The following is a 13,749-nucleotide window of genomic DNA, read 5'->3' as shown; positions in this document are numbered from 1 at the left end:
TCTGAAATATCTTGTCTTCCACTTTTAATTTTTCCTTTAAGTGCCGTTTACTTTCCCCCATCGCCGTGTTCATTTCAGCATTTTTTTTTTCTGTGGCGCTACAGCCCCAATTTGGGCCTAGGCATACCTCCATGAAACTCTCCGTTTCACTTCGGTTTACTAGATCTTACACATACGGTAGGACTCCTTGGGCGAGTGATCAGCTCGTCGCAAGGCCTCTACCTGTAGACAAACACAGAAGAACGCACACAAACATCCAGGCCCTGAGCAGGATTCGAACCCACGACCCCGGCTTCCGAGCGAGCGAAGACAGTGCATGCCTTAGACCGCTCGGCTACCGTGACCGGCTCATTTCAGCATATACTACGTATAATGTGCCGCGTTTTCATTTATGAAGCGGTTTCAATTACGAGGTCTGCATTCTAATGCGAATACGCTCGGCCATTCTTCCGTTACAAAACGTGAATTTTCCATTATACCATTCCATTATGTGCAGGAACTAAACTCAACATTAAAAAACTTATCTGATCCGTGACCGAAATATGCATACTTTTCATAAAACGAATTGGATTAAATAGAAAGCATAGACGTCACTGTCTGTCATGAGAGATCACCAACAGACATACACATAAATGAGGTTTAAAGTTTGTTGCACACGTCTTATAAGACTTTATAGACAATTAGGCCTACTTCTGTGAGAAAATACAGAACAAGGCAACAGTATTATTATTACGTAATGTGCATGGCACACACTCTTTCTTTAGTAACTAATAGTCGATCAGGTGGTCAAGAAATTCCCAGTTCGTTATACTCATCCGCAGAATTAATTGTGTCCACCGTTACAACGGCACGAACGGCAGACATACTCGTGCTACAGAAGGAGGCGACGGGTTCACGAAGGAAATTTTGCTCTGAATATGTTTAATAAACAAATTTGGGACACCCGACATTATGTGGTTCTCCAGCTTGAATGTTATTCTAGGGCCAGTCTGTATAGCGACATTCTACGGGCTGGACGACCGAGGGATCGGAGTTCGAGTCCCCGTGCAGTCAATGATTTTCTCTTCTCCACATCTTCCAGACCAGCTCTGGGGTCCACCCAGCCTCCAACCCAATAAGTACCGGGGGGGCTTTTTCCCCGAGGGTAAAGCAACCGGGGCGCGAAGTTGACCACTCACCTCCAGCTAGTGCCGAGGTCAAGAAAATATGGATGTATATAGCCACTCCCCCATACGCCTTCATGGCCTAGTGCTTAATTAGTTAAGCACAGGGACAACTTTACCTTTTTAACTTTTTTTTTTACCTTGGCACTACAGCCCCAGTGGCCCTAGGCTTACCTCCATGAATTTCTCTGTCAACTTCGGTTTTTCTAGATCTTACACATACGGTAGGACTCCTTGGGCGAGTAATCAGCTTGTCGCAAGGCCTCTACCTGTAGACGAACACAGAAAAACGCACACTAACATCCATGCCTTGAGTGGGATTCGAACCCACGATCTCGGTTTCCGAGCGAGCGAAGACAGTGCATGTCTTAGACCGCTCGGCTACCGTGACCGGCTCCTTTTTAACTTTACCCCGCAAAAATTGATAAGAAATGTAACAGATGCCATCGGACTTCGGTAGGAACTCTTTGGCACATGTAAGTGACTGATATTTGTAGCCTCATGCCTACCCCAAAGTTAAATCTTTGTGCATGTGAGGAATATGAGCCCCACCAGCACGCATTGAGGTTTAGATTTAATGTTAAGCTGTGTGTACCTTGTATTCACTATCATCAGCCTATTCGTTGTTATTCTGTCATTGATAGTAAAATGCAAATCCTGCGAATCATCCCTAGATGAGCTCAGGCCAGACTGGTAAAATACTACGGTCTACACGGGGGCATGGCTCACACCAGCAAGTCACGAAATTCATAACAGTAAAATAGGACTGCAGGTTAGTATATAGGTTTCTCCTGTTTACGTTATTTTACTCAAACGTCTTTAGTAAGATAATATGTTTGACTTCGCGTCTTTCTTGTCATACCGCAAAGAAATTTTGAACAATAACTTCAACCAAAAAATAACGGATTTTCCAATTGCATTCTTTTAGCATACGATTTTGTGTCTTATATCTTTGACTTTATACGTAGTGAGATTCCGAAACATCCAAGTGTGTAGATCTTGGCTAAATATATTCTGTGAAATTACAGAGAGAAACTAGTTTAAGACAAAAACATTGTTTGTCGAAAAGTCAAGAAGTTCCCTGCATAGGTCTGCTGAAGACAATTACGGTTTAATGAGAAGTAGGTTAAAAGGATTGAAATTAATATTGCTTCCTGCTCGAGGGCCCAGGTGCTAACTTCCGGTCCAATTCTACTCGTATTTTCACTGAAAGATTCCTCAGTACGCGTATTCATGTAGGCACAGAGAAGTTCTTAAAAATTGACCCGTAATTTGCAACCTTGACATCTCCAAGAAAATTTATAGTCAGTGCTTTAAATGCTCTCCTAAGATCACCTGTAACTTCCATTTGGATTAACCAGATTTCGGCTGGTTGCATGTTTTTACCTGGAATCAGTGATTTTCGAAGTGGCCGTTGTTCACTGAGTGGTGGCTTTCCCGTGCACTGTTGTCCCATGCGCAGAAGAAACAACAGAATTTCGCATAATCCAATTGCAAATTAAGCAGAAGCCCAACCAGTTTCCAGTTTCCACAGATATGCAGCGAATGTTTATGCCATTGGATATGTTTCACAAAATGGTACGTGTTTTCTTACGATTCCTTTATATGAATGGCGAATATTGCTGGAAAGGAAAGGCAGTTTTCTCCATTATGGATCAACACAGCTTCAAAACTCAGCTTCGAGAAATTGACAAAGGGTAGTCATTCATTGACCCATGCGGTTGGGGAAAGACGTGCACAAGAGTGTCCACATTGAGTGAAAGTGACCACAGTACATAAGTTTATCTTTCTGAGAAAGAAAATAATGAAGTATCTTTCTGACCCTTGTGGAACAAACATATCTGAGCGTCTATTGCTAGGACAATCAAAAAGACTGAATTCCTAATGAATGCTTATGGCTGAAAAGATCTCTGAACTGGATTTGAAGTTCTAACAGCGGTGACCATGAACAGTTCTATCAATAGACGTCTCAGTAAATCGTATCATATAGATCTTCAGTGCTGAAGTGCAGGTCAAGCAAGAAACCGGCATGATGTAGGGAGTATGCTGCTCCCAAACGTCAGTGGACTTTCATCTGACTTCAAGGTGTTATATCCCAGAAGATAAGCAGAAATCTGCTTGCGATATTAATGAGGATCTGCCGAGAAACAGTGCTGTTCAAATGACTAGAATTAAGAAAACCAGTGCTAAAATACAAGAAGTTCGCTGAGCGAAGGAAGATGAATAACTGGAAGATAAGAGCAAGGATGTAAGTTGTGTGACAAAATTCAGCAAGTTTGGGCGTGTCCCCCTAAGCATGAACATTCAATTAGTAACGCTAACTATGTTACAATGTGGTAATTTTAGGGGTGAAAATTTTTAAATACACTACAACTTCACTAATCAGGATAAAATTGGAGAAAATCATCCGGATTAAGCGATAATCCGAGTTAATGAAGAAAAAGATGACCCTAGAAAACAAATAAAAGGAAATTCTATAATGTAGGAAATGCTGACAGAACCAAATAATTAAACACTCTCAAGCCTTTATTTAAAAATTATGAAAAGCTAAGAAGCTGAAATCCAGGGTCTTCTTCATCCAGCTCAAGCCAATCTTTGATATTTTCTTGAGTGATTTTTGTTTTTCCAGCTGCCCTCAGCATAGTTTGAAAGTCATTTTGCTCCTAAATCCCACGTATCTTTTAAAGTATGTACTCAACTGTGAACAGAATATTTTATTTTTCATATTTCGATCCTGATTATCAGACATCCGGATGAACTGTAACCGTATTAACGAAGGTTTATTGAATTAATATACATGAACAGAAATGGATCGACATTGGTACACTCCTGGCCAAACAGCAGTGTTAAACTAACAGTGTTTAATTAACATTTTTCAGCCATCAGATTGAACGTTTTAATAGCAAGAATATCCATTAGTTTTTCCATTTTATTAATCCGCTACTGTGAATTAATATTAATTTAGAAAATACCGGGCATGAACATATGAAACGCCCCAGTTCAGAGCTACCTTCCATAAATGCTAAAGCATATTAACGCTGAGGTTGTAATAATGAAGCAGCTTCAACAACTTACACAGAACATGTCCCTGTCAGTCTTCTGCCTCTTCCTTTTTGTGCAGAAGTAAGCAGTCTGCCACGTCCTTTAGTCCTGCCTCAATACAATATACTGGAGCTCAATCACAGAGCATGTAATGCAATTCAATTGACTCAACTTCTTCGGTCTCATAGGGTAATTGGGCTTGACGAATATGCACGACTCTCGTATTTACCAAGAGGACCAAGGAAAACTAGGAAGTCTTAGCTGCTCTAGCCAGCCTTAGAGCCGAGATTCGAATCCGGGACCGTCCAAACTCAACGCAGGAGAGCTACACAAACACTGCAATGTTATATATGGATATGTGTAGGAAAATTATGTATATGTACGTAGATGTTTCTATTTATGTGTGAATGTATGTATGTATAAATATATACATTTACACATACATACATATACACATAAATAGAAACATCTACGTGTAAATGTATGTATGTATAAATATATACGTTTGTATGCATGTAGGTAGGTAGGTCCGTGTATCATGAACCTTAATATCAACAGCAGAATACCGGTAACGTCTTTGCCCCCGGTCGGTTGGTAGGATAATGAGTAGATATTTTGGTAGGAATGTTTCTTGATACATTGATAGTTCGTCAAGAGATCCGTAAGTTCTTTGATTTTACGGAACCTGATTTTATTGCATTAATCAGAAAAACACGTCACTGGAACAATCTGAAGGATATACACCATGTGTGAGATGAGAGGATAATATTAAAATGTATCTTAAAAGGAAATAAAATGTATGTGGATTAGTTTATCTGATTCAGAATGAATTTCAGTTGTTGGCTGTCGTAGGAATGTAATGAACCTGGTTCAGTAAAAAGTGAGAAACTTCTTGACGAACTCCTCAATAAGAACTCTGAGCCACTGATTGATTCGTTATTTTACTTTGCTAATTATCCTTTCTCAGCCAACTACTGGGCCGCAGTCCACAGTTTGGGAAACATGCATAATCTGGAATTACATCTCCCGATGAGGAGAAAGGCAGAACCACGCACAGTAGTCGCGAGATTTACGATGAACGCTGCAATTAAAGACGGAGGAAGAGGGCCTCTTCCTTTTTACGGAATAAGCGGCGAGTGTGGGTCGCTTTTATTAGGCTATCTCCTGCCTGGAATTCAACAGCTGACCTGAGCCGAAATATATGTATGGGTCTTAGCTCTGACTGTTCAGGAACAGGTAGGCGGATTACGGGCCTGAAAGCAGATTCAAAGGGCGATATCAAAGCGATTGTTATGGAGGGGTGTACAAGTGCCGCTGTTGTTACATATTAGAGTCAGGACCGTGCAGTTAAGTCGTTACAGTCTGCGGAATGGATAACCGGGTATTTTATTTATTTATTTACCATATTTTAATGGAGGCACGCGGTAGCGTAGCTGGCTGAGGCACTATGTTACGAGCCGAAAGGTCGCGGGTTCGATTCTCGATGAGGTCATTGGATTTTTTTTTCAATTTATCTAATCCTTCCAGACGCACTATGGCCCTGGGGTCAACTCATGCTCCAACAGAAATGAGTACCACGAATATTCTTGGTGGTAAAAACGCGTAAGGCTGACAATCCCACCGCCATTTGTGAGCCGATTATCGAAGATGTGGGGGCCTCGACGTTTCACAATCATATGGGCCTTCACGGCCTGCTACAGGGATAGCTTTACCATTTTTACTTTACCATATTTTAACGAATGTCCGGGATAGCTCTCAAACTCGCCCAGATTCCTATCAACTGGATAATGGGGACTCCTTTCTCGGGATAAAAGAGGACGGGTCGTGAATGGTGGACCTATCCTCCACTTCCCTTACGCATTCGTGGAATAGTGATTAAACAATTAAGCACAGGAGTAGCTTTACCTTTTTACTTACGACATGTTAACAAGTGCTATCTCTTCAACCTCGAAGTTCGGTGGCCGGGATTTGATTCCCAATAGAGACAAGGATTTTCCTTTTCGTTACGACTTGCCATCGGCTCCCTAGTCCGTCCAGCCCCTATCCACCTATCCATCTGTAATCGGAGTCGCCTTCTTTGGGAGCACGACCGCTCCGACCAGTTCTTCCGTATCGTATCGAATTCATAATTGCACGTTGCATAACCTACACAGCTCTGAAATGATCAGTCAGTAAACCAAGCATCGCATCGTTGCTTCAGGCTGAATTATTGTAATCAGAAGCTACTGAAAATATTCTGTACACCAGATGCAAAATAAAATTATTTTGGACAGCTAAACTTAAGAACTGAGTAGATTTTAAAATGTTCTGAAGTAGGTGTGTAGCAATCTGTCTTGCTGGGTTTTCGGACTTTGTCCATTGTCCGGTACTCCAAAGAACATAACGTTTCGGAAACTGATGTTTCTGTCCTCAGGTGAGGGATGGGAGACAGTGTTCTCTTGAGTCCAGCCATTGAGGTTACCTCTTTCTGAAGGACCCATCAGAGCAGGTGTCTCCCCACCTGAGGACGGAAATAGATCCAGTTTCCGAAACGTTGTGTCCTTTAATGTTCTTTGGAATACCGGACGATGGAGAAGTTCCGAACAATCCTAAGGGTTAAAAATTAAGGTAAAATTCTCCTTGTGCTCAAACAACCACTGTGCCATGAAAACGTAGGGGGGAGTGGAGGCGCCAATTAGCTAGGAGGCAGGATGGGCTCCTGAACCGGTCCGGAAGATGAGAGAAAAGCAACATCTCTTGTTTCTCCAGGACTCGAATCCCGATTCTTCGGTCGGTCAGCCCTTAACCAAATCGCTGTCCCGCCTCCCCAACTCAATTTGTACTCTATAAATTGTAATCAGCTTTCTATTTTGGGTTATGTTTAATTCCGAAGAAATGCGTCTGTAAAAGGTAAATTTGTCCCTGTGCTTCATTAAGCTCTATACCATGAATAAGTGGAAGTATAACTCCAGAAGCCTTACCCTCGGTACCAGATGGAGGTAACTGATCACCTTCACGTCCCGGCTGTTTTATATCCAGGGATATCATCCCTTGTTCCCACTGGATAGAAGGAAGATATTCCTATATATATTCTTACGTACACATAAGGCGCATTGTACACAATTTTAAGAGGATTAATTTTGCATGTATGATGCTAAAATTGATGCATTTCCGTTGAATAAAACTTGTTTCTGTTCGCAGGTGGAGGACGCGAGAAAACCAACAGCATCGAATCGTGTCAGGTAGAAGAACTCTTCTGCAAGAACTGGGATCGACTCTCAGAAATGAGACTATAGCCTTGTGCTCAGAACATGTGTGTTCTGTGGATTATCTGCAGAGACCAACGCGATTTCTAGGACAGTATCGCGAGGAGAGTGGATTTAGCTGAAGAACATTGCTTTAAATGTGTTAATATTTATAATCTAAATTAAGTGATACTTAGTATGATAGTTATACAGTTGAAATACACATAACTGCGATGTACAGTGCACGAGAACTACCTACATCTGCCATAGATTAGTCCCTTAGCGACGACGACTCACCTTAAACTCTTGAATATTTTTTAGTTAACATAGCTTGAAGTTTAGAATAGGCTACTTCAGGGCTCGTAATGCAGCCCACCCCGTACGAGCAAAAGCATTTAAACAAAAAAAAAAGTGCAATTTCCTTAAAATGTGATAAACTGTACGAAATAGAATTAATTTAGACATTACTGTTGAAAGTCGCTTATCGGGTGTTTGAATAATTCTAAGACAGCCTGGAGTTAAAATTTTTAAAGAAAATGTAAACATTTAAGACTTATGAAAACTAAAGATAATTAAAAATTATGCTATGTGAAATATGGTCTGTTCTTCATTTTGAAATTTTATATATTGCTGGCTCTTCACTGTCCCGCAGAAGTTTCTTCAGATATTTTTCTTTTTGTATACACACTTCTCCTATCGAGTCAGTGGTATATATATATTTAATTATAATGAACAGAATGTATGAGCCTAATAACAGACAGACAAATCAAACGGACCTATCCAATTAGGAGCACAGCTTCTGGAAATCTGTGACTTGAATATTACGTTTACATATTAATGGAAACGCTATTTCTCTCTATGTGTATATATGTATATATAAGGAAAATTCGTTTATTGCAGTCTTTTTCTAAAAAGTAAGAGAATTCTGCATGCGACAGGAAAGCGGGAAAGCGGGAAAGCCTAATGAGAGATCCATAGTTCGTTAAACATGTCTGAAAATCCCAGAGTTTATGAGGCCTGTTTCCTCCTCTACGTAGTACAGGCACAACGTTAACCAAAGTTAACCGGAGATTTTGACAGACTTACACATCTCGACCGCCCCTGAAAACCAAAACGTGATTTTCGGAGTGCATTTGTCTAATTATGCATTCATGTATGTATGTATGGATGCATGGATGTATGTACGTATGTATATATGTATCCGGGTCTTCATAGCACCTGAACAGTTAAACGGATTTTGTTTATATTCGGTGCTATAGGTCGGTATCCGATTAATATTGTAGCCTACAGAGCCGTTGCTATGCAACGACAGTAAGATGGGCGGTTATATCAGGTCCGGTTCTGAGCAACGACTAAGTAAACAACTTCTCGCGAAGCATAAAACGGAATAACTCCCGTTGCTAGGCATCAAATTCTTAATCATGCAATAGTTTGACTATAACAATGGAAAAGCTGTATTTTCTACATGGTCCATGTCGAGATGTTATAAGCAAAAGACGAGGTTAGAGCTTCTTTACTGCTAGTGAGGTGGGACTAAGTCCCTTGTACTGTGGCAACTTCTGGCCTATTGTACCAGCCCCAGATGATGGATGAAGGTGATTGTGGAGCAATTGGTGGAATGAAGATTGGCAGGGTAAACCGAAGCACTCGGAGAAAACTGCCCCAGTGCCACTTTGTCTACCACAAATACCACTTGAGCAGACCCGGGATCGAACCCGGGCCGCCGGGGTGGATAGCCAGCGACTAACCGCTTGAGCTATGGCGCGGCCTTAGGTTAGAACTTAGTCGGTTCTGTACGGGAGTCTGTGAAGAGAGGACGTGAGTCGGGGGCAAAGCAATAGCCGTTGCTGGAGCTGTTACCAGGAAACTTCTTGTAGCAGACTGCGTGCTCCAGGGAAATATAAATTGTGGAAATACCGATAGATTTACAGTTACTTGCAGTTAGGACCCGTAAGTGGTCACCAATCCAAACCCCTTCAACACGTACCCGAAAACGTGACAATATGAACATTAGAGCTCCAAAAATAAGAGTTATTCAGATTTCCCCCCCCCCCCAAAAAAAAGAAAAAATAAACTGGAGATTTCCTCGAAAAGGATTACAGCGACTCTGATTCAATTTAATAACTTGTAGAGACCATCTCCCAAAATAAAACTGGAGAGCTGGCAGCTTCAGGAAAATGTACTATTGGTCCAGATGTGAAATGTCGATCTTAACGGAACTGGTATTACCTTCTAACGGAAGTTGCTATTGTTCGGTATTTAGTACCCAACAGCAATCAATTTCGTGCCCAAAGTAACGTAATCACTGTCAATTGCAAGTGATGTGGAAATACGTGCAATATCAGTGCATCGCTTTCTTCTTCATGAAGACAGCCCCTTTACTGTGCAGGGACTTGTTTTTGTGTAACTGTTACTGTGTTTAATTTTAACGTAATGCCTGCGTTAAAGTTGTGTTTCTAACTCATGCTACATTAGGACTATTATACTGGGCATAATAAGCAAAAATAATATATTTTTCTTGTATGAATTATACGAAGTTCCAGCCTTTTAAACTGAATATCATTTTAAATGATGAAGTAAAAGAAAAGAAAATAGATTACTGGGTTTTTGGACTTTTTCTATCGTCCGGTATTCTATAGACTAGAAAACACGACGTTTCGGAAGCTGGACCTGTTTCCCTCCTCAGGTTAAGGGGGAAGACACCTACTCACACCTGAGGATGGAAACAGATTCAATTTCCGAAACGTCTTGTTTTCTAGTCTCTAGAATACCGGACAATGGAAGGTGCCCCAAAACCCAGTAAATCTGACTGTTATACACATTGTCAGAACCCTTTAGAATCTTTACTTTACTTTACTTAATCCATTCCTCTTATACCCTATGGTGTCGAGGTTGTTTTTCATTTTGATCATTTTCCACATGATATGACTCCTTGGACGAGTGATCAGCTCGTCGCAGAGCCTCTACCGAAATACAGGACAACACAAACACAGAATAAACACATATAGACACCAAACATCCATGCCTTGTGCGGGGTTCGAACCAACGATCACGGCTTCAGAGCAAGCGAAGAAAATTCATGCCTTAGACCAGTGTTTCTCAACTGCCGGACCCTGGCTTCAATTATACGGTGCCCTGGTCTTATAGAAAAAAGGATTTACCGGGCCACGGTCTGATAGAGGTTATGAACTACTGCCATAGAACGCTCGGTTACCGTGATCGGCCCTTTAGACTCTAATAAAATGAAATGAGTACAGCATGTAGCACTATGGGTAGAAGACGAAGGCATATAGGATTTTGATGGGTAAGTCAGAAGGAAAAAGACCACTAAGAAGACCTAGAAGGAGGTGGGAGTACAATATATAAAATGGGTTTTAGAATATATGGGGTGGTATGGACTGGATTCATGTGGTACAGGATAGGCACCAGTAGTGTGCTTTTTTGAACACGGTAATGGTCCTTCGAATTCCATGATATATTGGGAAATTCTTGAGTAGCTGAGTAACTGGCGGCTTCTCAAGAAGAACTCATCTCCTAGAAGTTAGTTAATCAAAGATATATGCAATCTAATAATAAAGAGCTAAATTATCAGAAGTCCACTAATTAGCAGAGAAGCAATAACCTTATGTAGAGCTGCACTGCCTAGCGTCCACGTAAGAAGAGTCAACCAGTATAGGCATGGTCTTAATTAGACTGTTCGGTGCGGCTGCCGAAACCCAACACAGAATCCAGTCTGAGTTATGATGACTATCAACGATCAACAATGGCGGATGATAATCGCTTGCACCAAATATACTTAGACGAAACACAGGAAGCTAGTATGAGTTTTTTGGTCTTATGAAAGGTGGAGAGGATAATTTCATGTTAACTTAGTTATTAGGTGAGGTAACCCGTGACGCTGTTACAAGCAGGTCGAAATAATCCGCATCATCAACATCGGTCACAGATGACTGGACAGACAGATCACTTCGCGTGTGATACCTTTCATATTATGAAGGGCACATATCCTGCCACAGTTTTAGTAAACAATGAAGAACTCACGAAAAATAAACAGCCATAAGTAATTTAATTTACAAATAATTCAGGACTAAAGTTACGCGAAAAGATACAGACCCGTGATGACGAAAATGATGTAAATACATGAATATAGAAAGTATATATGCTTGATATTGTCATCGCACAGACCTATAGGCCCTAGGCCAATCAGAACTTACAGACTTACATTATACTCCACTTCTAGTTACCTCGCCATATATAAAGACTCCAGTCTCCTATAGGGCTTGTGAATGTTATATATTCTCAATTGCAGAGCCATCTATATTTCTCAGTTAGTACCTCTTTATGCGATAACTGATCACATGACTATTCGAATTCTGGTGGCAGAATTTTCGACGTGGAATTTAATGGGAGACGTCTTGTCAATAGCCATGGTCCTAGAGACATGGGCCTATTATTCGTCTTGAGCTTAGATATGGCCCTATTACATGACAATTTAATTTATATCTATATAAATTAATATGTATATATAATATATTAAGGACACGCAGAATTACCAGAAATGTTCCAATATGTACTTACCCATCATTTTATAACCAATATATTATTCCATTAAACAGAGTGTTTTAAGAGAAGCTAATGGTCGCCCGGTTTGTCAAGAAAATATATACATTTTACGGGTCAAGAATGTTCATTGCTGCTCTCATAGAGCCCGCCACTGATTCATATTCTGAGCTGCATAAATCCAATTCCGACACTCAGTGGCAGAAGGCAACGGCAACCGTCCTACAGATGTTCGAGCGCACATCACATGCGTTAGTTCAACTAATTTCTTGAAATAAATTTACCGTTTATTCTACAACAGAGAGAAATAATAAGACGTGTTGATAGTCAACTGCATCTTATTCCGTGAATGCACCCCACTAGATTTTAATTAATCACTCATTTATTTCAAGCCATTACGTCAATGTTTGTATATAATATTGATGATATGTTTGTAAACAGAAACAAGAAAAAACAACCTCCAGAAACGTCGTGTGTATAACTTATCATGTAGACTTCAGGGCTGTATAAATAATATACTTATTGGTGTAAAGAGTGCAAGTTTTCACCAAGTTAGTTGTTACACGTAAGAAGAGAATCCTTAAGAAACTATACAAAAATATAAAAATTTATCGTATTTATCCACTATTCTCATATGGTTATGAAGTCTATGGAAAAAATGTCCACCGAAAAAAAATTGTTAAACTGTGAATTAAACTGAGATGAAGGTAATAATTTTAACTTGACAAGTTTCGTAACAAATATTAATTATATTATTTTTTTTGCTAGTTGGGTGGGACTTAAGTCCCTTGCACTACGGCCACTTCTGGCCTATTGTAACAGACCCAGATGATAGGTGAAGGTGATTGTGGAGCAATTGGTGGAATGAAGATTGGCAGGGAAAACCGAAGTACTGGGAGAAAGCCCGCCCCAGCGTCACTTTGTCCACCACAAATCCAACTTGACCAGACCCGGGATCGAACCCAGGCCGCCGCGGTGGGAAGGCAGCGACTAACCGCTTGAGCTATGGCGGGGCGCAATATTAATTATATGCTCCCATGAAACAAATAAACAAATGAATAAATTTAACTCTCACGACAACTCATCCAGATCTTGCAAGATCAGCACAGCTCAACACCAAAAGGTCTCGTCTGACGGAGCGAAAATTGCAGTCAAGCTGTCAGAAGAAGCAAGCCTGGAGACAGGGCCGGGTGAGGCTGCGAGTAAACTGGCCGCCTCTCTGTGTGAAGATCCCATCATCAGAAAGCGAACCAACAACGAAAGTGCCAAGTTAAGGATCGTGATTGGAGGTTTAAGGTGGCCCCTAATTGCTGTTTACCGACCCTGCGCGTTTGATCTTGAAGCTGGAAGGCCTCGAGGCATACTCAGCAACGGTACGACCTGCCATGATCTGTTATTATTTACAAAAGCCGACGTCGGAATTTGCTGGTATAACAACAGCTGCCTGCTACCACGGTCTACAGCTACAGACGGTGGGCAAAACCAGGCACTTCTGAACAACTCACATCAGTGTGTTTAACTCTAGCTGCTTTATCGCGGCCGATCTTCAACTTCGCGTTAGAATGTGCCATTAGGAAATGCCAAGAAAAATATGCGGAATTTGAATTGAATAATACTAATTTAATTAGGTGAATGCATAAGTATCAGATAATAAACCCCTTTAAGTTTTGGAATTTAAAGTTGATCCTATGCTTATCCAACCGAGCACTACACCATGAAGACGTATGGGGGTGAATGTATATAGAGCCATGTATTTTTGA

General features: G+C 40.8%; 1 protein-coding gene across 3 annotated transcripts in view; it reads left to right on the top strand.

Annotated features, from left to right (window-relative positions):
• LOC111863629 (fork head domain-containing protein FD5) overlaps positions 1–8,001 on the top strand; it is a 119,501-nt gene extending 111,500 nt beyond the window's left edge. The window contains exons 2-3 of one of the 3 annotated variants that reach the window (XR_004512924.1): positions 4,394–4,565; positions 7,386–8,001. The gene's annotated coding sequence lies outside the window, so the exon portion shown is untranslated. Of the gene's footprint in view, positions 1–1,807; positions 1,864–4,393; positions 4,566–7,385 lie in introns of those variants that run through there. The other 2 variants (XM_023850122.2, XM_023850123.2) reach the window with 2 other exon arrangements.
• Positions 8,002–13,749: the final 5,748 nt, after the last annotated feature.

This window comes from Cryptotermes secundus, unplaced genomic scaffold (assembly GCF_002891405.2).
Source record: "Cryptotermes secundus unplaced genomic scaffold, Csec_1.0 scaffold99, whole genome shotgun sequence".
In the NCBI taxonomy this organism is placed as follows: domain Eukaryota; kingdom Metazoa; phylum Arthropoda; class Insecta; order Blattodea; family Kalotermitidae; genus Cryptotermes; species Cryptotermes secundus.
The sequence above is the reverse complement of the archived record's forward strand: the minus strand, read 5'-3'. Positions and strand labels throughout refer to the sequence as shown.